Below are 23904 nucleotides of genomic sequence, written 5' to 3'. Positions count from 1 at the left end.
GGAGTCTCTGGGGTCAAGAGGACGTGTCCCCTCCCCTTGTAAAGCACGCCTGGGGGAATTTGACCCCTGGATTTCCTCAGCCAAATGATGGGCCTGTGCAGGCTTCCGGCCAGATCCAACATCCAGAGGGCAGACCAGGCCCCTTCTACAGAGGGGTCCCAGGGCGACTACTTGCAGGGGGATATGTATGGAGTTTTAACGCTTGAGTACAAACAAGACCTGGGGTGGAGGGAGTGGAGCCTGGGTGGGAAGAGAAGGAAGGTGGCCTCACAATAAAGTCCAGCTCTCCCCTCCCACCCTGTTCTGGTGCAAAACTCCAAAGAGTCCAAAAATTCACCTTCCAGGGAAGGGTTTTTTTGGGGTTTTTTTTTTGTTTTGTTTTGTTTTGTTTTTTGCTTTTTAGGGCCGCATCCGCAGCACTTGGAGGTTCCCAGGCTATTGGGTCAAATCAGAGCTACAGCGGCCAGCCTATGCCAGAGCCACAGCAATGCTGGATTCGGGCCACATCTGCAAACTACACCACAGCTCAGGGCAATGCCGGATCCTTAACCCACTGATTGAGGCCAGGGATCAAACCTGCAACCTCATGGTTCCTAGTAGGATTCATTTCCCCTGAGCCATGAAGGGGAATTCCACAGGGAGTCTTTAGGTATACTTTGTCAAGGTCAAAGGATAGAAAGTATTGAATTTTAATAGTTTGTCTGTGTCCTTGTTACCTAATGCTCTATAATAAATTATTCCCAAACTGAGCACCTTAAAATAGCAGGCACTTATTAGCTCACTTATTAGTCTCTAGGGTCAGGAATCCTGGACCTGCCAGGCTGAGATTTCTGCTTCAGTCTCAGGAGGTTATGATTAAGGTGTGTCAGCCCAGGGGCTACGGTCTCATCCGAAGGCCCGACTAGGCTCACTCCGTGGTAGTGGGCTGTGCCCTGTCCCTCCCAAGCCATGGATCATTTCCTTGCCTCATGGGCCTCCCCTACCTGGCAGGTGATTTCATCAAAGCATGCAAGCCAGAGGCAAGAAAGAGAGTCTGCCAGCAAGTCAACGTTTTGTCACCTATCACAGAAGTGTCACACATCACTTTTGACTATTGGTTGGAAGCAAGTTAGTGGGCCAGTCCATACTCAAGGGGAGAATGCAAAGCACCCCATTGCTGGGCCCAAAATGTCCCACCCCGGGAGCTCCAGCAGATGCTAGATGCTTCACTTAGAGCCCAGCCCTGGGCTGAGTGTACAAGGCTCCCACCACAGAGCCCAGAGCTCCCAGAGACCCACCCTGTACCCCGGACAGATGAGCAAAGCCCCATTCCAAGGGAGCTTCCATGAAGGGCAGAAATTACCACCTCCAGTTCCAATTACCAGCTGAGCTAATTGCAAAAGTAATTGCAATTGAAGGATCTAATTATCAGGCTGGGCCAGTGAAAGCGCCTCCTCCCCGCCTTTGGGGAGACTCCCTCGGCCTCCTGGGGGCTGCAGACGTGGTGGGAATCCCATTCTTGAGGAATCGGGAGGTCTGGCCTGTGTCCCAGAAATCAGATTGCCAGAGATAGGGCACCCCCAGGGAAGGCTCCCCAGCCCTCCGAGTGCCCTCTCCCCTTGGGTTTTGGTCCCAGCCCTAGACTCTTAAGCCACTTGACCTGCTCTTGTGCTACACACACAGGCACCAAATATGAGCAGAGGGCGCTCTGTGCTGGCATCTGCGTCTTGCCCTCCCCCTTACTCTTCCCTCCCCCATGGATATCTACACCAGGCACGGTCAGCTCCAGCACTCTGCCTCCCCTGTCTGGCCCGGAGCTTGTCCCCTGCCTGGCTTCTCTCAGAATATCCCTCCTGCTGTGTACATTCCCGGCCTGGCTGCCACAACTCACCTTCAGGACCCATTCTTGGCACTTTCCACCAGGAACACCCAGGTCTGCAGGGCACATCTGACCCAGGAAGGCCAGCCTGGCCTGGCCCTGCATGAGTTCCGTGCAGGGTACAGTGCAGGAGCTCACACATCATTGTGGAGAGGATGAAGGTCAACGAACAGAGGCCACAGAGGTGGCCATCCTCCCCTACCTGACAGCCGCTCCAACTGCCTGCCGCCCTCCACTGGGCCGCCTCCAACTCCTGCTCACACCCTTAAGGTAGCCATCCTTGGGCCAAGCCCTACATACACCATCAACACCCTTGGGAGGTTGGAGCTGGGCCAAGGCCTGCACAGATCCTGGACTCAGGTGCAGTTCTCCAGGGGTGATCTGACAGAGGGGTTGGCAGTGGGCTCCAGGGGGGCTCATCCTCCTGGGCCCCGACTCCTCACCCATGGGGGGTAGCACAACTGGAGGGCAGGACAGGGTCTCTCAACACATGGGAACCATGGCAGGGGTCCCTCTTGTCTGGGCCTGAGGGAGGCAGGGGTAGGCACTGGGAGAGTTCCCAGTTCTGAAGAGAACTTTCCAACTCAGGAGTAGCCTGGCCACTCTCCTATTCAAATCTGTTAATGGGGCCTCATTGCCCTTACAACAGAATCCACACTGGTTTTTGTTTGTTTGTTTATTTTGTCTTTTTATAGCTGCACCCATAGCATATGGAAGTTCCCAGGCTAGGGGTCAAATTGGAACTGCAGCTGCCTGCCTACACCACAGCCACAGCAATGCAAGATCCTTAAGCCACTGAGAGAGGCCAGGCATCAAACCTGCATCCTCGTGGATTCTAGTCGTGTTCTTAACCTGCTGAGCCACAACAGGAACTCCAGAATCCATACTTCCTGACTGGGCTGACCTGTGGCTCTCTGCCCCATCACTTTATCCTCTGTGTTCCCCCCTCCCCGCCACTGCTGCCACCATGGCTCCTCTAGGTTTGGTGGGGACCCTGAAAGCTTCCTCAATTTGGGGTGGGTCTCTTGAATGAAAAGAACGCAAAATAAATGCAACATGGATTCCAGAGCCCTGGAAAGTGGAGAATCCACCGAAGCTCTGGACCATTAGTCTCACAGCTGACTTGCCTCTCCCTTCTGTACCCATGCGACCCCAGCTCCCCTACAATGCTCACCCCACCTGCTACCTTCCTTGACCAGCCTTTCCCTGGCCCCTCCTTCCACTCCCCATTCCTGCCCAGTTTAGGCTCCCAGGATGCTCTGGGCATGGCTTCGCCATGCCCATATAGCGTTGTATCATGGTATCGCTCTGAGAGTCCTATCCTCCCACTAGGCTGGGGTACCCTTCCCCCACAAGGGCAAGGGCTGTGCCATCATCTGCATTTTGGCCTGGGGCATACAGGTGTCTCTGGAGACCTGTTGAATAAATTAATGGAAGAACAGGTTTCCCAAAAATAAGTAAATCCATGAACATCTGTTACCTGTTCCAGAAGGCTTAAACATATCCAAAAGTCAGGCTGACCCCTTCAGAAAGTTCTCCTGGAACCCACCCACAGCTGCAACCAGCCTGAAATTCCCAAGCTCCATACTCCCAGACCCTGGAGACCAGGCATGGGAAGGCCACCAGGGGGCAGTGCGGGAACACAGATGTTCATCCAGCAGGACCCGTAACTGCCCTTCCCTAAGGCTTCTTCCCTGCAGAAGCATCTCTGCCCGCCCAGCCCCACCACCCTGCGGCTCTGAGTTCCAGCTACTCCTCTGCACTGTTCAACAAGAAAACCAGGACTACAGCATCAGACAGGTCCAGGATCAAACCCCAGCTCTGCCATTTCCATCCAGGCTGTGTGAATTTATGCAAATTCCTTCCTTTCCCTGAGCCTCGGTCTTCTAAACGGCAAGGTTGTTGCTATGCCCTCAGGAGTCTCCAGAAATGATAAACTGCCAAACGCAGATTGATGATTGGTTAATTCATCATTAACCAATAGATTCAGTCTGCTGTCTGACTCCCAAATGATGCCACATTAACCCAACTTTAGCTTTAGGGGAAAAAAATGTTGAAAATGCCAACCCCATAATATGGTTATAAAAAGCTCTGATTTAGTCTCTATTAAAGACATCATGAACAGTTTATTGATTTTTTTTACGGGAAATGAGAAGAAACAGAAGCAAACCCTTCGGGGTGCCAATTGAATTAGCAGTTGGGAGTTGATTACGCAGGAGACGCAGCCAAGCACTGACATGGGTGCCTGTCCCTCCACTGTCTCCTGCCCTTGCCCATGGACAGTGAGCTTCCCAGGCTGCAAAAGAGACTGATGCCTCTCTGGAGCCCCAGCGGCCAGCACAGGAGCCAGCACACAGTCAGGTGCTCCACCAATGTGTCCTGCATTGCTCCGAGGAAGGCTCTGGGAAATACTTTTTCTCCCGCTCTCCGCTAGAGTTTCTATCTGCATCATCAAGAGTGCTTGGCTGGAAGCCCTAAACCCTGACTTGAGGGAACTGAGTCTATTGGAAAGATGTCAGGTAGCTCACAAAAATGAAGGGAGTGCTGGGGGCATGGAGCTCAGCCCAAGTCCATGCCAGAGGAGCTCTGGGGCAGGGGCGCAGCTGGGGAGAAGGCTTCTACTCTCTGCCAGGCTGCCCCCACCGGGATGAGGGGCCTTTGGCATCTCACCCTGAGGTAAGACCACCCCCTGGCCTAGCCTGGCCTGCATCTTGCTGGGCAGCCCCAGGACGACCCCACACAGAGCTCAGGAGAGGCAAATCCCCCGGAGAAAGGAGTAGCGAGGCTAAAGAATAGCAAAAGTCCATGGCACAGTCCAATACAATGAGTCCGGGCCCCTGGAACTCCCTCTTATGTCCCTGGGTCCATCCCTGCAGCGTGGAGCATGGCAAGTTGGAGATTTGCAGGCAGGAAGCAAGATTCCTCCTTCAGAGTACCTGAGAGCTGGCAAGACTCATGGAGGATGGAGTGGATGGGAAGAGAGAGAGATGGGTGGGAACTTGGGACAGACAGTCCTGGGAATTCATTGCAGCTTGCCTGCCATTTGCTGTGCAACCTCAGGCAGACCCCTGGCTTCTCTGGGCCTCAGTGATATCATCGGTTCATCATGGAGTTCCCTGGTGGCCTAAAAGTCAAGGATCCAGCATTGTCACTGCTGTAGTGTGGTTCAATACCGGGTTCAGAAAATTCTGCATGCCAAAGGTGTGGCAAAAAAAAAAAAAAAAATCAGTTCATCTTGTTCTCTTCTGCAGGACACAAGTCCCCAGCCTTCCTGCCTGTGATCTCTCCATCCTCCCCACCCGCTGCCCAACCCCAGGCCAGGCCATAGATTTCAGGCTTGTTGTTATGGCAACACCCTCACTTCCAGGTACCCATTCATGTATTAATTAGAGTAATACAAGCCACTGAAACACAGATCCAAATAAAAAAGGGCTCTACACATCCGAATTTGGTTTCTTCTTCACATTCCAGCCCTGAAACTGGATTCCTGGTCAGTAGGAGTTTCCTCTTCATCACTATGGGGGAGCGGGCTCCACTTATAAACAATATCCCCTTGAAAACAAGAGCCTTGTCTCCATCTCTTTCAAGTTAGTTTTTTGTTTGTTTTTTGCTTCTTAGGGCCACGCCCGCAGCACATGGAGTTTCCCAGGCCAGGGGTCCAAATGGAGCTACAGCTGCCTGCCTATGCCACAGCCACAGCAACACTGGATCTGAGCCGTGTCTGTGACCCACACCACAGCTCACAGCAATGCCGGATCCTTAACCCGCTGAGAGAGGCCAGGGATTGAACCCACAACCTCACGGTTCCTAGTCGGATTCGTTAACTGCTGAGCCACAAGGGAACTCCTCTTTCCATTTTTAGGAAGGAAAGAAAATGAGGAGGGCCACACCTGCTCCTTAAAAGCCTCAGCTCCCAAAGGGAGACTATTGCTTCTGCCTGCATTTCATTGGCCAAAATTCAAAACTCAGCCCATGGTCCCATCTAACTACAGGGGAGGTAAGAACCACGGTGAGAGTGGATTTTGCCGGAAGTGGGCAGCAGTCAAGTCCAGCCTCATTTTTTGGGGGGCATCTCTCTGACCTACCCCACATCCCTAGCGGTGCATCTACTGTCATTCACTCATTCAGTAAATATTTACTTAGCACCTACTACGTGCAGACTCTGTGAGGGGAACCAGTGACACACTGATGAATCAGATGCCATCAAAGGCCTCAATGAGCTCAAGATCATTAGAGGCTATAAAAATGTGCAATGACACCCCACTGTGATCTGAGCTGGTGGGGAGTGTGCAGGGAAGGGGGGCTGATAGCATGTTGAAGGAACACAGGGAAGACCCCTCAGGGGAGATGACATTTAAGCTGAGTCCTGCCAGGAGGGTGGCAGTTGTCCCAAAGGAGGATGACAGGGACAGTCCAGAGCATGGTTCAGCCTGCTGTGTGGGGTGGGGCTGGTCAAGAGGAACAGACCTGAATCCTAACTTTCCTTTCTGGGTGAGCTCCTGGGAGATGATTCTGCTTTTGGGTGATGGATGGAAGGAAATCAGTGTGGAGTAAGAGATTCAGGTCGGATGCCAGGTCCTAAGGGGTATATTGATTCCCCGTGGCTGCTGTAACAAATTCCCATGAGCTTAATGGCTTAAAACAATACAAGTGCATTAACTGACCATTCTGGGGGGTCGGAAGTCCAAAATGGGCCTCAAGGAGGCTCCAGGGCAGAATCTGTTTCCCCACCTTTCCAGCTTCTAGAGGCAGCCTGCATCCCTTGGCTCGTGACCCTCAGCCTCCAGCTGCATCCCTCCCATCTCTGCTTCTGCCCTCAGATCCCCTCCTTGGCCTCTCCTGCTCCCTTCCTTCCTTATTAGCACCCTTACCTGACTAGGTGATTATAGAAAGCCCACCCAGGTATTCCAAGAGATCTTCTCATGTCGAGATCCTTCACTTAATCACATCCAGATAGTCCCTTGTGCTATAGAAGATCACACGTTCCAAGGATTAGGATGTGGACATCTCTGGGGGGCATCATGGTCACCAAGAGGATGCTCAGACAAGAAAAGGAACATCTGTGCAGGGGGCCAAAGCGCAGTGACAAGGAAGCCAGGAGTGTGCAGGAGTCAGAAGGAAAGGTTTCAGAAGCTGGTCTGCAGGATCAGTACCTCCAGCCCGCCACAGACATGTATTCATGCCCTGCCTACATCCACGCTCCCTCATCTGGTAACCGAACCTCAGCTTTCCTTATGAAAATACTTTTGCACATTCTTAACCCAGAGGTTGGCACATGAGCCAGCTGATGCCAACCAGAGCCTTCCATGCCTGGTTCAGGGGTGGGAGTGACCCAAGCCAGGACCTGAGACCTTACTTGTAAGTTATTCTGGAGTGACTGGGGAATAATCGGCTGCTTCTTGTCATCTTTGGCCAACTCCTCTGAGACAATACACATAGAGAAAGAAGGCTTGAGTCATAAAGGAGACCGTAACATTGTCTGAGAATCTGCATCTAGCTCTGCCTGAAGCCAACAATGAACTTCTCAATTACGTGAACAATAACAACAGCAAAATCCCATTTGGCTTTAATCTCATTTCTTGCGGTGGCAACCAAGTGGATATTGACAAATGCAGCCTCCAGCACTGGTCTCTCGGGGGGCTGTAGGCAAAGTCTCTCCCCTTTTCCTCAATCTTCCCCATCCTTCAAAACCGTTTCATGCAACTTTCCAGGGAAGCTGCCCTTGATGCTCCACACTGTCAGCTCACCTGGTCCTGCTTAGAACACTTCCCATAGGATCCTGATCTCTGCAGGGGGCCACCTCACCCAAGTGCCTTCTCAGAGCCCCCTTGGCCTTCTCTGTCCTTTCACCCTTAGGTAAGGAGCTGCCCACCTGCTCTCTGGCTACTCTTACCTCCTAGAATATGACCTTCCATGAATCTGTGAGAACCAGATGCTAAGCTGCAGGAGAGCCAACAGCTGCCATCCTTGAGAAGGGGAAAGGGAAGCATTGTTGACACTTTGCCAAGATTGCTGTGCCTTGTCCTTGTTAAGCCAACTCAAAGCTTCTCCCTCTGGGGTCTTCTCTGCAAGGCCGAGGTCAGTCAACAGAGGATCATCTGGCATCTTTTAAACAGAGAATCAAGAAGGGTCCTTGATGTTCCTGATGTCTTAGCCCCTCCACGTCTCTGCCTGACAGTTATGGATATCTACTTGAATGCCTCCAACAACAGGGAGATTACTACTTCTCTGGAAAATCATCCTCTTGCTGTACAGTGGGTCCAAGTCTGCTCCATAAACTTACTTTTCTTCCAGCCCTCAGGGAAAGCCTGACTGGCCACCTCTCCCTGATGCCCCTCCACTTTCCAGTGCTGGCCCCAGCCCCAGCCCTCACTGGCTGTGCACTGGGACAGTCTCTTGAGTTTTCCACCACTACTGCCTCCCCCCATATTTCCATGGTCCCCTCCCTCCTACTCTAAATATCTCCAGCTCTTCCCTGATGAGTCCCTGAATGTCACCTGGCTCTGACAGCAGGAAATGAGGGCCCAGCACCCCCAGGGTTCCCAATCTCACCCAGCTAAGTCATAACCTTAGCCAGGCCAAGAAGGAGAGTCCCCACCCACAGACCTCTTTCTTTCCTTGAATCTTTTTTTTTTTTTGGTCTTTATAGGGCCACACCTAAGGCATATGGAGGTTCCCAGGCTAGGGGTGAAATCAGAGCTACAGCTGCCAGCCTACACCACAGCCACAGTGACATGGGATCCGAGCCACATCTGTGACCTACACCTCAGCTCACAGCAATGCCAGATCTTTAACCCACTGAATAAGGCCAGGGATCAAGCCAGCATCCTCATGGCTACTAGTCAGATTCGTTACCACTGAGCCACGATGGGAATTCCTCCTTGAATCTTAAGAGATCCTCATCCAGGAGTCAAATAGTCGCTCACCTGGGGGCTCCATGCTGAGGGAGTCCAGGACAGTGCATTTCCTGGCAAGAGATCTATGATTATGTCCAGATCAGGAAACTGAGCATGGGAGAGGGGACCTCATATTGGAATTAGCCCTGATCCTTGTATCCAACTCCAAACGCTATAGCTCTTTGGGGATTCCAAAGAACCTATCCTCCCTCTGTTACATCTGGTTCCAGGCAGGCTCTCAGTAAATGTCTCAGGAAGAAAGGGGAGTGGGAGGAAGAAGGAGAAAGCATTTCTGAGCACGTATCATGTGCTAGGGGCTTTTACTGACACTTTATTTCCTTTGAAACAAAGTGGTGATTGCTCCTGCCTTCAGAGAGGAAATGTGACCAGACCAAGGTCACCCCAGTTGGTGGATATCAGAGCCAGAGTTTAAATGCAGCCTGTTCAATGCTGAGCCACCCCATGCTGTGCTTCTCTCCACCCTTCCTTCCTTGGCGGGAGCATAGGCTACAGATGCTCCAGCAATGTCAGAGGCTGCTCCTGAAAGAATGTGCATGGCTGCTGCAGCTCTTCCCATGGAAGGAATAGGATGTAGCTAAGAGGAAGATGCAATGAAAATTTGGGATGGAGGTGGGGGGTACAGCAATTTCTCCAGATCAGAACATCAGATTTCGTGAGTTCAGTGGCTTCTCGGGGGGAAGCTATTCTGCCCCAAACCAGCCTACTTCCAGAAGCCACCCCAACTCTGGTGGATGGAGCCACACTCTCCTCCCAAGCCAGTCATAGCCCCAGTAACTGTCCCTGGGTGAGCTTGGTATTTAGCAAGGACCAAGGGGCCTGTGGTTTCAGTTATTCTGTGAATGTTTGTCATTATTATAGATCCCCTTATCGAATTCCCACCATTGGATGCTGTAGAGTCCAGCTGTGCAACTCTGGGCAAATCAGTTCTTCTCTCTCAATCTGTTTCTCATCTATAAAATATGCATGATTCTAGTGCCTGCCTTCAAAGATTGTTGGAAGAAATAAATAGAATGAGTAAGCCCTCAAATGATGTGAGTTACTACTGTTATACTCCTTCTATCCTGATGACAATGCGGCTGAGAAGGTCCTGTTATTCCCATTTCACAGAAGAAAAAGCTGAGGCTCGGCAAGGTTCAGGACCTCTGCTCAAGGTCCAATAGGGAGATCTGGGCATGATACCGGAAGCTCTCTTTTTACTACTTCATCTCCACTCCTAGTGGTACATGGGGGACCAGGGGCTCTCAGGCACATCAAGCCTGATCCCCCAGGCCAGTGAGAGAAGACAGACACACAAATAGACAGTTACAACTCCAGGGAGTAAGAGCTGTGAAGGCGGACCTAGATGGGAGGTGGGGGGACAGAGAAGAGGCCCTACCCAGCTGGGGAGTCCCCGAGGTATTGCATGAGAGGTGAGCTCTCCGCCAGGTCCGACAGGTGAGGGCTGTACATGGGAAGTGACTGCCACAGTGGTAAAGACATAGGCTCGCAGCCTAGCTCTGCCCCTCAGCTCTGTGATCTCAGAGGAGTGAGTTTGCCTCTCTGAGCCTCAATTTCCTCATCTATGTAGCTTAGTGACTGTGAGAGCGTGTCACTGAAAACACCTGACACCCAGTAGATATTTACGGCTTACAAAGTTCTTTCTCCTCTCCATCTCCAAATGCTTACTGAGCGGCTCATGCCTGCCTGAGCCTGGACACAGGATCATCATTTTCTCCTGCTACGGGCAGAGTTCAAGGAGCTTCTGCCACTCGCCTAAGGTCACATCAGTTCAGAGTCCACCCTGCGTTCACATCACAGAACGCTTGTGAAGAGCTCCTCACTTCAACGAATCCTTCAAACACCTCTGGGAGGATGAAGGGATTGGCTTTCATTTCACAGATAAGGAAATGAAGATGCAGAACGGAGGTTTTGCACGAGATCGTCAAGGACCCCGCCCCCCTTGACAAGGCTAAGAACCCCGTACCCAGCCCCATCAGAGCACCTCTGTCACCAGCCCCACAGAGAGCCCTGGACAGACCCCGAGGTCAACACAGGCAAGCTGGTCCCCCAAAAAGGGGCTTTATAAGTTAACTAGTTGTTACCGAGGTTCCACCTTTTGGAGGAAATAAGCTTATCAGGGGTGGTTGAATTAGCTGCTAAAAGGCACAGATTATTTCTTCATTTGTAAAATAGTAGTGAAAATAATCGTTACTGCTGCTCCCTGCTGCCTTGACTAGCAGAGCCCTGACCTGATTTCCCTCTGGGACCCATCTCATGCCTCTCGTGGCCCATGAGACTTGCATGTCCCCATCCCCAGCTGCAGGCACAGGACCTAGCAGGGTTGGCCAGCATGTCACAGTTCTCCAGCTGCCAGCTTTGGATCCAAGACCCAAGATTCTTGGTGACTCTTCACGGGAAAGGAAAACTCTTTCCAGCGGTTCTATTGCGAGAAGAGGATGGAAACAAAATGCTGGTCTCCCCAAGAATGAGGGCAACACAGGGGAACGGAGCCAAGAAACAGACCCTGCATCCTGGGCCATTGTCTGATTGGGTGCAGCCTTGTCTTCGGCTAAAACAATCCTCTAAAATATTTCATTACAGACACCAAGTTAATCTCCCCTTTTCCTTAAGCCACATTGACTCAAATTTCAGATACTAGCAACAGCAGAAACTTGACAAATCCAGTAACCCAAAGTGGAGCTAAAATATCACATTTGCCATGATGAAAATACAAGAAAGCACTAACATCTTAATGGTAGTAATTAAACAAACAGGAAAACAATCAAATTAAATACGAGAGTTTTATTTATCTAGAAGGCAGTACTTAAGGAGAAAATCATTTATTTAGGGAAGCATAAGGGGAAAAATGGAGATGTCTGTACTTCTGAAGAAGGCAGGAGGGTACTCAGAAGGCAAAACCATCATGGTTTGAGACCTAACCATGTGTTAGGTGCTTCTCCAGCTGTGATTGCTTTCTGTCCTCAAACACACAGCACTGTTGGTGGTTTTCTACCCTCTTTCACAAATGAAGGAATTGATGTTCATAGAAAACAGACTTGTAGTTGCCAAGGGGAAGGGGAGAAGGAGTGAGATGGATGGGGAGTTTGCGGTTGGTATGTGCAAACTATTACATTTAGAACAGATAAGCAATGAGGGCTTACTGTACAGCACAGGGAACTGTATTCAGGCTCTTAGGATAGAACGTAATGGAAGATAATATAAGAAAAAGAATGTGTGTATATATATATATATGCATGTATGTATGTATGTATGAGTGGGTCACTTTGCTGTACAGCAGAAATTGGCACAACAGGGTAAATCAACTGTAATTACTTAAAAATTGTGTAAAAAGAAATCGATGTTCAGAGGGAATGGACACATAGACAAGCACACATATAATTCGTACCCAGTTCCACTCTAGTCCAGTCCAAGGCTATTTCCACATTAAACAGAGCCTTCAACAATAACTTACTAAGAAGCTATGGCATATGAGAATTGAGGATGCCTCTATGATCCCAGTCTCTGTTGGGCATCATAGGAACATCCTAGAAAGTCTCCCAAGTCCATGATAAAAATCAGGGCCAGCACCAATGGCGACAGGGCTCCAGAGGCCGCCACTATCCCCAATCCCTTCCAGGATTTCCAAAGGACAAGGTGAAGGCTCAAAGGTGTCTGAGTGTAGAGCCTATGCATGTCCCATACGACCTTCTGGACCAATGTAGCTCCTGTCCTTGGAGCTGGCAAATTCTCTCTGCTCTTGAGAAAAGCACTAACAGTCTGGCCTGAAAACCCTTTGACATTTCCCTCCATAAACAAGAAGAAAGCCCTTGAAGATCATTATACAACCTCTATCCACTGGTGTAAATGAAAGGCAAATCTTTTGTAAATTGTTTTCAAATTTCCATCCAGAAACTCTGCACCTGTGGGAGACTCAAAGAACTCAGAGCCACACACGTTCAAGCTGGACCCAGCTTAGCCAGGACAGGGCACAGGGCTACCATCGAATGGACATTTATGGTTGCAGCCAGTGCTGGGCTTTGAGCTTTCCTGAATGCCCCAGCCCTCTGTAAGGGAAGACACGCTGGTCTCTGTTGCCCAGATGAGAACACGACAGTCCAAAGCAGGGGGGAAGCACAGAGTGACCCAGGGCAGAGCAGCTCCCTCTGTCTCCAGAGGCTGTCCTACTCTCATTTTACCACCCTTGCCAGTACACGAGAAACAGTAGCCAGGCAGGAGCAGAACTGAGCTCTTTGTAGCTCTTTGTTGCTGCAAAAAGAAAGGAAAAGCACTAACAGTCCCCCTCCCTGGCATCTGCAGAGTAGAGTTGCAGGAACTCTAAGGAACAAAGTCACTCACATTCTGCCCTGACATCCTCAGAATGTATCGCGGTGCTCTGGGAACACGTCTCCTTAGTCCCATAAATAATTGAAAACCCAATGCGTCCCATGGCATTTCTGCTGAAATCATCACTCACCCACACTCCCCGTGCTTCCTGCAGAGCCAAAGAAATTCTTTCTGATTTTTTTTTTTTTAATGCAGCCTTTGGCTGAAAGGGGTTGTGGAATTCAGCCTCCATGGAGTGCCTATTCAGTACCATGCCCAGTCTTAAGCATTGGAGGCACAGAGATGACCTGGACTCGGCCCTGCCCTCAGGGAGCTTAGGTCCTGCAGAGAGGAGAGAGACTCAATAGACTATTAGGACTGTCACTGTAAATTATTTATCAAAATTCAGAGGAGGGGCCATCAAGAAAGGAGGAAGGCATGATAGGTAAGTGCAGACTGGACTGGCAGGGCTGTGCCTTGCAGGGGCAGGAGGGGGAGTCAAGGGGAGCACCACACTGGGAGAAAGGTGTTCTTGGAAAGGGGCAGGAGGCAAGTGGGGAGCCAGCCTAACAGCAGAAAGCTCTGCTATGAGCCATATGATTCTTTCTTAACCCTCAGATCTTGCTCAAGCTATTAAACTCATAAAATCACAAGTGTGATGGGGTTTTTTGGTGGAGATGGAGGGTATGCAAGGTGTGCACACCAGTAGCTGATCTGAGGGGACAAGCACAGAGGCAGGAATTGAGGGCCATGTGGGCGGAAAGCCAGGGGCATGCAGAAATCAGGGAAGGTGTGAACTGACACAGGCTCTGCAACTGGCCAGTTAGTACATACTAGCTCCCATAGTCATTGGCTTAATAATGGACACATGATCCTAATCAGCCAATGAAAATCAGCCCTGTGACTTTTGCTGGAATGTCTAGAAAAGAGAATTTTGTTTCCCTCGCTCGCCCCCTCCCCCAGAGTTGCTGCTGATCACTGTGAGGGGAGTGCCTGCCTACGAAATGAAGCCAACATAGAGGAAAACATAGTTTTACATGCATGATTTAAGCTTCTCAGCATGACTGAAGCTCCCTGCACCATGAGATATTCAACTACACAAGCCAATCATTTTTCCTTTTTTGTCTAAGGGTATTTGAGATGGTTTATCACACTGGTGACCTCTAGGGTGGTGACAGTGGGTGCAAAGACCTATAGGTGGAAGATGGTCGGTGTGTCCAGATGCTCCCACTCAGCAGGTTATAGAAGGAAATGCAGTTTTGTGTAGGCGGATGGTGGCCAGGTCATAGAGAGCCATGATGTGAAGCCAAGCATGGGCTGTGGGAAGCAGGAAAGGACTTTAAGCAAGACAGCGGTACAATCAGATATATATATATTTATGGACTCACTCTATTTATTCAAATGTGTTTAAAACCTAGAAAGAATTCCCAAAGTAGAATGTGAGCCAGACATTTTTCTTCTCCAGTTTTTCAGCATGAAGGTGCTATCCAAAGTACTAAGATTCCCAAGCGGACTCTTCCAGGAAAGAGAGCTTGCTGAGGCTTGTGGGAGGAGATTGGCATGCTGGCTTGTACATTTGAAATGCCAGCTAGTTCCCGTCCCTTGTTTCTGCACAAACTAAATCAGTCCTGAGCTGTTTGTCTCCCTGCTCCCATAGACTGGGAAGAAAGTCTATTTGTGCATGACTGCTCCCTGAAATCAACCCCAGGACACACACCAATCTTTTGTCCTTGCCTCTGCCTGGGCTGATGGAACAGGGAACAAATACAACTTATAGACAAGAAGACGGGGTAATGAGTTCTTTATACTGGATGTTTGCAAACAGCCAGAATGATTCATACTTGTCTAGGGTTGGTGGTAGATGGTATTATTGGCCCCAATTCTTCAGTTTTTCCTACATCCAAGCCCTTTGTCATGTGATGAGTCTCTCTCATTTAAAGAATAGGGCGTAGGGAGTTCCCATCATGGCTCAGTGGTAATGAGGACTCAGGTTTGCTCCCCAACCTCACTCAGTGGGTTAAGGATCCAACATTGCCATGAGCTATGGTGTGGGTTGCAGATGCATCTAATACCTGGCATTGCCACAGCTGTGGTGTAGGCTGGCAGCTGCAGCTCCAAATCTACGCCTAGCCTGGGAACCTCTTTACGACGAGGGCACAGCCCTAAAAAGACAAAAAAAAAAAAAAAAAAGAACATAGTGTATTTCCCCTTTCTTTGACTTTGGGCTTGGCCATATGATTTGCTTTGGCCAAAACAAGTGGATAAAAGTGACCAGGAGCCTGTTCCAGGCCTAGACACTAACAGACCTAGGCATTTCCACTTAGCTTCTTGCAGTTCTGACATCACCAGGAAGAGTGCGAACCAATCAGGCCACTGTTGGAGGATAATTCTCCATGCCTCCACACATCTTGTGAGCAGAGCCACAACAGGCTACAAATTTTCAGGTTCCATTGCAAAATGAAAAGGCAGGGTCTCTTATTCAAAAAGTATCAATAATCATTCAAGATCAATGATTGCTATATTCATGGCCCTGTGCATTTGCACAGTTCACACACCCAGAAAGTCAACCTGGCAGAGGCAGTGATAGTTTTTGTTTCAAACCAGCGGCAAGCAAACTACAGACTTCAGGTCAAATCTAGTCTGTCACTTTTTTTATTTGGCCCTAGAGCTAGGAATGCTTTTACATTTTTAAATGGTTGGGGAAAAAAATCAAAAGAAAAACACTATTTTGTAACATACAAAAATTATGTGAGATTCAAATGTCAGTGTTCATAAATAAAGCTTTATTAATACACACATCTGAAAGGCACATTTCTTTTACATTGTATTCAGGGCTGCTTTCACACCACTACAGCAGAAACAAAGTTTGTCAATGCAACAAAGACTGTGTGGTCCATAGAGTCTCAATTGTTACTTGTTACAGAAAAAGTTTGCCAGCCCTGTTCCCCACTAGAAAGAAGAGTCACCTAATCAATTCCTGCCTGGATGGGCTGAGCACCAGCTAAACCACAGAGCTCTGAGAATGAGGGCTGTGGCTGTACACCCCTGAGATGTTGCATCTCTTGTGTAATGAGGCAGTCACTAACCCATCAGGCTTCAATCTAAGTTAAGGTTTCTCAAAGACTGTCATGTGGGATGACTTCACAAGTAAGTGGAGGAGTCCTCCATGGCATTGAATTGCATCATAAGAAAGCACTACTGTTTTCCATTCTCTTTAAGTCTTTATTTCATCAAGTAGAAAGCTTCTGTTTGTTGCTGGTAAGTCTTCAACGCTTTCCTCACTCCCGGCCATTCTTCAAACAGAAACAGAGCAGACCTTGAGCTCAGTACCTCTATCAGGTAAGGCATCTCTAGAATAGATACGAGTGTTGTTTTCATTGTATTTCTTTTTATGATTTGCCTTCTATTTCTGGCAAGCAATACTAATTTTCTATTTATGCCAGTGTGTTTGTTTCCTTTTAAAATGCAGTTGTTGATATAAAACTGGTGAGTTTATTTGAACAATAATTAGAAAGGGGGTATTATTTAAATCAAAATATTGAGCAAATCATTGTGTAGGTACAAGTAAATACGAGAAAAACATTACAAAGGTGGGGGACAAATGGTTGAGGTTTGGAAAGCATGGATAGAGATGACTTCTGAGAGGAGTCCCCATTGTGACACAGCTGAAACAGATCCAGCTAGTATCCATGAGGATAGGGGTTCGATCCTTGGCCTCACTCAGTGGGTTAAGGATCTGGCATTGCCATGAGCTGTGGTGTAGGTTGCAGAGGAGGTTCAGATCCCACTTTGTTGTGGCTGCAGCATAGGCAAGCAGCTGCAGCTCCGATTCAACTCCTAGCCTGGAAACTTCCATATGCTGTGAGTGCAGCCCTAAAAGAGCAAAAAAAAAAAAGGGGGGAGGGACTTCTGAGAGCCTCTCTTCTCTGGTTGCAGAACGTGATGCTAAGCAGGTTAAATATGGGATGAGTGAGAAAAAAGAATGAATATATGTAGGTGTGACTGGGTCACCTTGCTGTACAGTAGAAAATTGACAGAACACTGTAAACCAGCTAAGATGGAAAAAAATCAAAATCATTAAAAAAAAAATCTGGGATGACCCTCCCTGGTTCAGGCTCTCTCTGTGATGCTCGTTAGTTGCACAACCAGAATTGCCTCACCTCTCAGAGCCATTATCCCATTGCCACAAAATAGAGATGATGTACTTGTCTCTAAACTGCAGTGAACACTGCTGGCTGCCTACCAGCGTGCCTCTTCCTCTGGCTCCTGTAAACAGAACCTCAATTTTGTTCAGGTATTTACTATCCCCCAGGTAATCACGAGCTTCAGGAAAGCTGATCCCAGCTCCAGACATAGCCTAATTACCCTTGTCAATGATTTGTCCAGAGGTAGATTATAATCCAACGCTGGCACTGAAGCACAAGAGACTTGTGTGAACATTTCGTAGCTCCCAGGAGAGAGTCACTGGAAATAATGTTCTCTTATCTTTGCCTGGATATTATTGGTTCTGGATGTGATTCCTGGAACCAGTGTAGCCAGCTGCTTCTGATGAAGCCAACAGCAGAACAGATGGGTGGACAGACCCCAGGCTTGGCAATATTGCTGAATTGCCCAGTCCACCGACCCCGAAGCTAACCTTCCCCTTAGAAGTAAAATATGTGGCCTCATAAGTGTCCTTCTTGTTTAAACCAGTTAGAGCTGGGGTTTCTCACACAACCACACATTGGCGTTTTATATTCCAGGTTCAAATCACTATGTTAGTACATCTGCCAAATGGTCCATTTATACCATTCTGGTCTGTGATTATACAGACAATCTTTGTACATAGGCATCTGTAACAGAGTCTCCCATTTGCCAGCCAGTGTTCCTTCCTCTTCTGCCTTACAAACAGAACCCAGATTTATTCAGGGTAGCAATGTGTCCAGTTAAAAGGCTATGTTTCCCACTCTTCTTGTGCAGGTAAGTGCAACCACATAACTAAGTTCTGTCCAAGGATGTGCAAACTAAAGTGAATTGCAGGCATTCCAGGAAGACTGCCTCAAAGAAGCTGATTCAGCCAAAGCACACTCCTTTCTGCCCTTCCTCTCTTCCTCTTCCTCCTGCCTCCAGTGGGGCTGTGAGAGTGGGAGGTCCAGGAGTCTTCTTGGATCACGTGCTATCCTTGAGGATGGAAGTCTTGTGCAGCAGAGCACAAAGATGGAAGGAACCTGGGTCCCTGATGAATTTCTGAAGCTTCCATATCAGCCCTACACTCTACCTTCCTGCCTATTTGATACAGTAAAATAAACCCCATGTGTTTAAGCTCCGGTGACTTTGGGATTTCTGTTACATACAGTAGCACCTAATCCTCCCTGATATGTTTCTAATTGGAAATTCCTTGTTCTTTATCAAGAGGCTCATGTCTGCAAATATATAACAGTGTGGCTGGAATAATTTTCAGATACACAAAGAGATAAGATTTAATATGATTTTTATTGACACTCAGATTCTTTAAAAAAAAAAAAAACAACCTTAAGAGCTGTTGGGAGAGTGAAAATGGATGATTTATGTCATGCCCTTAACTCAGAATCTCGTGCACACAAAGCACCCAAGCAGTGATGCCCTCTAGGTTATTATTATTGTCCGCTGGTCCAATCCCTTGATTTGACACATGAGTAAATTGAGACCCAAAGAGGGAGAAGTGCCTTGTCCAAATCTTGTAGCCACTCAGCAGTGCAGGCAGGACTAGAATTCATACTTCTTTGCTCTTGCTTCAGAGGTCCTTCCCCTCTCCTGTGCCCTTTTGCAAGGTAATGCATTCTACCACCAGGGAAGTGTGTGGGGTGGGCGTGAGGAGGGGGGCTGGATACCCACATCCTTCCAGAGACCCTTCTTGTAGTGATCTTAGTCCACTGAAGCTGCTATAACAAAGTAACACAGACTGAGCAGCTTATTGATTGCTCACAGTTCTTGAGGCTGAAAGTCTGAGATCAAGGTGCCAACATGGTCAAGCAAGGGCCCTTTTCCAGGTCATGGGCTTCTCATAGTGTCCTCACATGGCAGAAGGGGCTCGGGAGCTCTCTGGAACCTCTCTTACTAGTGCACTCATCCCAATCCTGAAAGCATCACCCTCGTGATCTAATCACTTCCCAAAGGCTCCTAATCTCCCACTGCTATCACCTTGGGGATTAGGATTTAGACATTTGCATTTGAGGGAGATACAAACATGCCAACCATAGTATCCCTCTCCTAGGCAGCCAGCCCGGGGAACACCTCAGTTTTCTTCCAAGTCCAGGATTCCATAACTTGTTCAGGACCAGGATGAAAAGGAAGAAGTGAAAATCCTTCGCTCTCCCATCTGTGTGCTTCCCTGTTTCCATGATGCCTGTCAGTGGGTATAATAAATGTGTGATGGAATGAAAACAAAATTGGAGAAAGTAAAGAGTCTAAACCTCAAGTTTTACCAACACCAGCTGCCCACGGAGGTGCAGCCATCTCCTGCCTGGCATCATGGCCACTCTCAGACCCCTCTTGAAGCCCAAGATCATCAAAAAGAGGACCAAGAAGTTCATCCGGCCCCAGTCAGACCAATATGTCAAAATTAAGTAGAAATGGGGGAAACCCAGAGGCACTGACAACAGAGTGCATAGTTCAAGGGCCAGATCTTGATGCCCAATATTGGTTATGGGAGCAACAAGAAAACAAAACATGCTGCCCAGTGGCTGCCGGAAGTTTCTGGTACACAATGTAAAGGAGTTTGAAGTGCTGCTGATGTGCAACAAACCTTACTGTGCTGAGATTGCTCACAACATCTCTTCCAAGAACCGCAAAGCCATCGTGGAGAGAATGGCCCAGCTGGCCATCAGGGTCACCAATCGAAATGCCAGACTTCACGGCAAAGAAAATGAATAGACAAGAGTTCTGCTGTGGCTCAGCAGGTTAAGAACCCAGCTAGTATCCATGGGGATGCTGGTTCGATCCCTGGTCTCAGTGAGTTAAGGATCTGGCATTGCCACAAGCTGTAGCAGATGTGGCTTGGATCCCGAGCTGAAGTGAATAGTGGGCTCGTGTGCACATTGTATCTGTGTTACCAAAACCATGAAACTTGAAAAAACTGTTTTACCAACACCTGGAACACAAGCAGGGTGGGTTTCTAACCTACTTCCTCCTGTCTTTGGGGTTTTTGCTTGCCTTCCTTTCAATCGCTCTGTCTCCTGCCGGGAAGGTGGGCGCCATAGGACTTGGGGGTAGATAACACCGCCGTGGAAGAGGGGCTGGAGGTGTCTGATCTCACTCTAAGGCCTAAAGAGAAGACTCAAAGGCTCCAGAAACTGTTTGGATGCTGCCTCCCTGCTGAAGGAGTAGCTGTTATTGGCAGGACTTTATCAACATTTTCTTGGTGCTGTTATTAAGGCAGCCAGCTTGCCCCAAGCTGACGAAATTTAAAAGCAGCATAAAATTTTTTTTTTTTTTGAAAAAAAAAAAAAAAAACCTTAAAGCTGAGAGAGTAATGAATGTTTAAAAGCTTGGTTCATTTGAAGCTTCTCTCTGGAGGAGATTAACCCATTCACTGATTAGGGGTTCCAAAAAAATGATTATTAGTGAATTCCCAAAACCATGTTAGACATTAAAATATCTCCAACCATTTAATTCTTAGAAGAACCCTATGAGGCAGGAATTACCAACCCAGGAGTAGCTGAGGGAGCTAGACTCACACCTGGGCCCATGAGATGGCACCACACACTCTGGTCTCCACTCTGGGCCCTGCTGTGTTCTGGTCTCCACCATGGGTCTGGCCTGGGATTCAGCCAGGACAGATGGCCAATGCAGCCTGCCCAAAGGCAATCTCTCATACTTGCCTGCCAGTTCTCAACTCTTCCAGCTTGGCCAAGAAGGTCAGAAAGCTTTTGGAGTGGGGCGTGGGGGAGGGGAGGGGAGAAAAGGGGATGCCATGGGGCATCTGCTTGGGCTACTTCCTCCATTCTGGTTCTCATTGCCTCAGAGGAGAAGGCTGCCACACTCCAAGAGAGTGGAGGGAAAGCTAGTCTTGGTGGCCCCCAGGGCAGAACTAAAGACCCCAGAGAGGAAGCCCACAGAGAGGCAAATTTGAATTCCATAGATAAGCTTCTAACAGAGCTGTCCAACTAGACAGGAATGAATGTCCTGTCACTAGAGGTATGCAAGTAGAGGCCATGCCGCCACCTTCCAGGAATGCACTAGGAGGAATCCCAGCCTTGGGTGATCTGAGCACTCACTCAAAACAACCTTTTTTCCAGGAGAACATATCACAACCGACCTTGTATTAGCATGTGCTGAGCACTTGCCCTGCCTGGGTCCACTCTGGGTGCCCATTCACTCCTAACAACTCTGCAGGGAGGGGTCATTGGATCCATGTGCAGAAGCTCAGAGAGGGCAAATATCTTGTCTAAGGTCACACCGCTTGACCCACGTCCTACTGTCTCCCGCATCTCTGCGTTAGTCACTCTGCATCCTACTTGATGTCAGCCCCATTGGCAGAAGGCAACCTTTCCATAGGGGAGAACTTGTCTTCCTAACATTGAAAATCACTACTATTTATTGTAAGTTTGCTACGTGCCAGACACTCTCCCATGTAGATGTTACGTAACTTAATTCATCCATTAAAATCATCTTTCTCCTTTGATATGTGAAGGAACTGACTTCCAAAGTTGAAGTCACTTGCCCAAGGCCACAGCTAGCTAGTCAGTGGCAGAGCAAGCCTGACTGCGAGCTCGGGCTCTGCTTCATTTTGATGCTTAACTGTTCAGGCAGGGGGCAAATCCAGCTGTGAGAAATGCAGAATAAGAAGAGAACAATGAGAAAGAGGGGGAAATCGGGATGGTCTGGGGCAGCCATATGAACAAGCAGGGTTTATAGGGCTGTTGGGAGCCTGAGGAGGACCCTTCCAAACAAAGCTTGGCTGCAGAACAAGGGAGGCTGCCCAGGCTTCCCTGGTTTGTATGGCTAGCTGTGTAGCCCTAGTCAAGTTACTGCTCCTCTCTGAGCTTGGAATAGTCCATGGTTTAAAGCAGAGCTCCAAGCCCAATGGGGAGAAGAGGACAATTTGGGAAACTGAGGTAATTAGGCAGAGTTAGAAAAAGGTAAGAATCCATAAACCCAGACCCTCCCAGTCCCACTCACCAGTTGGCCATCCGGGAGTGCTAACTCACCTCCCTGTTCAGGAGGTACTTGGAAAGCATTGCACCATCTGCAAAGCATTGAGTCCCAGCTATTCAGGGAAGGAGCTGCAGTAGCTCTTAGAATCTGTCTTAGGCTCCTGTACTCTCAGATCTTGGATATTCATGTACTTTGCCTTCTTCCAACCAGAACCTACCAGGGGCTCTCTTTCTCAAACCAACCAGCTTCTAGGGAGTTGACACTCTGGGTCTCTTTCATCCTTTTTTTTATCCATTCAACAAACATTTGTTGGGCACCAGCAATGTACCCATCCCAGAGTTAGGCATGTTCAGGTTCATACTCTTGTTACTCAGGGGTAAGGTTAATTATCCCCCTTGGGCCAGAAAAGAGAGAGCAATTCAGCTATGGTCATATGACTAGGAAGGGGCAGGGTCCATACTTGAACCCACGACCTAGCTACCACACTGGCCAGCCCTGGTTCCCTGTGACTGAGACAAACCCACAACCCAGGGCCTGCTACTGGTACCATGTGCATGTGGGTCTGAAGGTCCTGGATTTCCCACCGTCCTGGCACCTGTCACAGTTTAGCAGGTTACCATGGTATCGCTCCCCAGCACCCCGGGCAGCGGGGACCACCATCTGTTTACACGGCTGTCAGAGGAATTGATGTCATGCGAAATTGTCAGCTCAGCAGGATGGGAGGAGGAAGAGTGGGCGGCTCTGAAAGCTTCCAAGCCATCAAAACTCATCTCAATCAAAGCCACGAGCAAGTGCTGCTCCCCCGGGTGGAATGGAAGAGAAGAGGATAGGCTGAGACCAAAAAAAAAAAAATCCCAGGAGGAAGAAGCAGGTAGCAAGAGTAATGGTTAGTATCATTCTTTCCATTCTTACATTCCTTTACAAATCACAAGCTCATTTTGGCCTCTCACAGCTCTGGGAGTTGAGCATCACCATTAGCTCCATTTGACAGTGTTCTCAAATATACAACTGAGGCTCAGAGATGTGAACTGCCTGCTCAAGGTCATAGAAAACTGATGGCAGTTCCAATAGGAAACAGCTCCCTGTTCCTCAGACTAAGAGGCAAAGAGTTGCTTTTGGACAAGATGAGAGGCAGGTCTGCTCTAGGTGGCCCTGCTTAGGGATGCACAGGGCATTTTGCCTGTTGATCACACCGACAGATACTGGAAGCATGAAGAGCATGAGCTGAGAGTCCCAACCTCTGATTATAGCTCTGACACAGCCGATGCTGCAATAAGGGAAAAAGCAGCCGGTGGTTGCCCAGGACTCAACTAGGAGACATTTAATATCCCTAGAAATATAACTGGAGAGTGGAAATCTGATACTTGCTGCTTAGCATCCAACCCTCTTCCTCAGTAACAGCCTACTGATTCTCCTCTGGAAACAAAAAACTCCTCTAGTCTCACTCTGCTGGGGTTTGAGAGATGCTGGCCCACCACCTATATAACTCAAGTCTAATCCAATAAATATCTCAATTCTGGGCCGCAGTGACTGTCTCAGGCATAGGCACATGACCCAAAGTGAGCCAATGACAGCCAGGAAGGAGACCTCTCCCTCCCTCTCCCTTCTGCTGGGCTGATGAAAGGAGATGATGTGGGCAAGACACGGGCCATCATCTTGTACTAGAGGGCAGAGCCTGCCTGAGAAGGGAGACAACATCAGTGAAAGCAAGGC

General features: G+C 48.7%; 1 pseudogene; it reads left to right on the top strand.

The window, feature by feature from the left end:
• The first annotated feature begins 19566 nt into the window (after positions 1–19566).
• LOC125124316 (60S ribosomal protein L32-like) lies at positions 19567–19968 on the top strand (annotated as a pseudogene).
• Positions 19969–23904: the final 3936 nt, after the last annotated feature.

The sequence above is a fragment of the Phacochoerus africanus genome, chromosome 4, assembly GCF_016906955.1.
Source record: "Phacochoerus africanus isolate WHEZ1 chromosome 4, ROS_Pafr_v1, whole genome shotgun sequence".
NCBI lineage: Eukaryota > Metazoa > Chordata > Mammalia > Artiodactyla > Suidae > Phacochoerus > Phacochoerus africanus.
The sequence above is the reverse complement of the archived record's forward strand: the minus strand, read 5'-3'. Positions and strand labels throughout refer to the sequence as shown.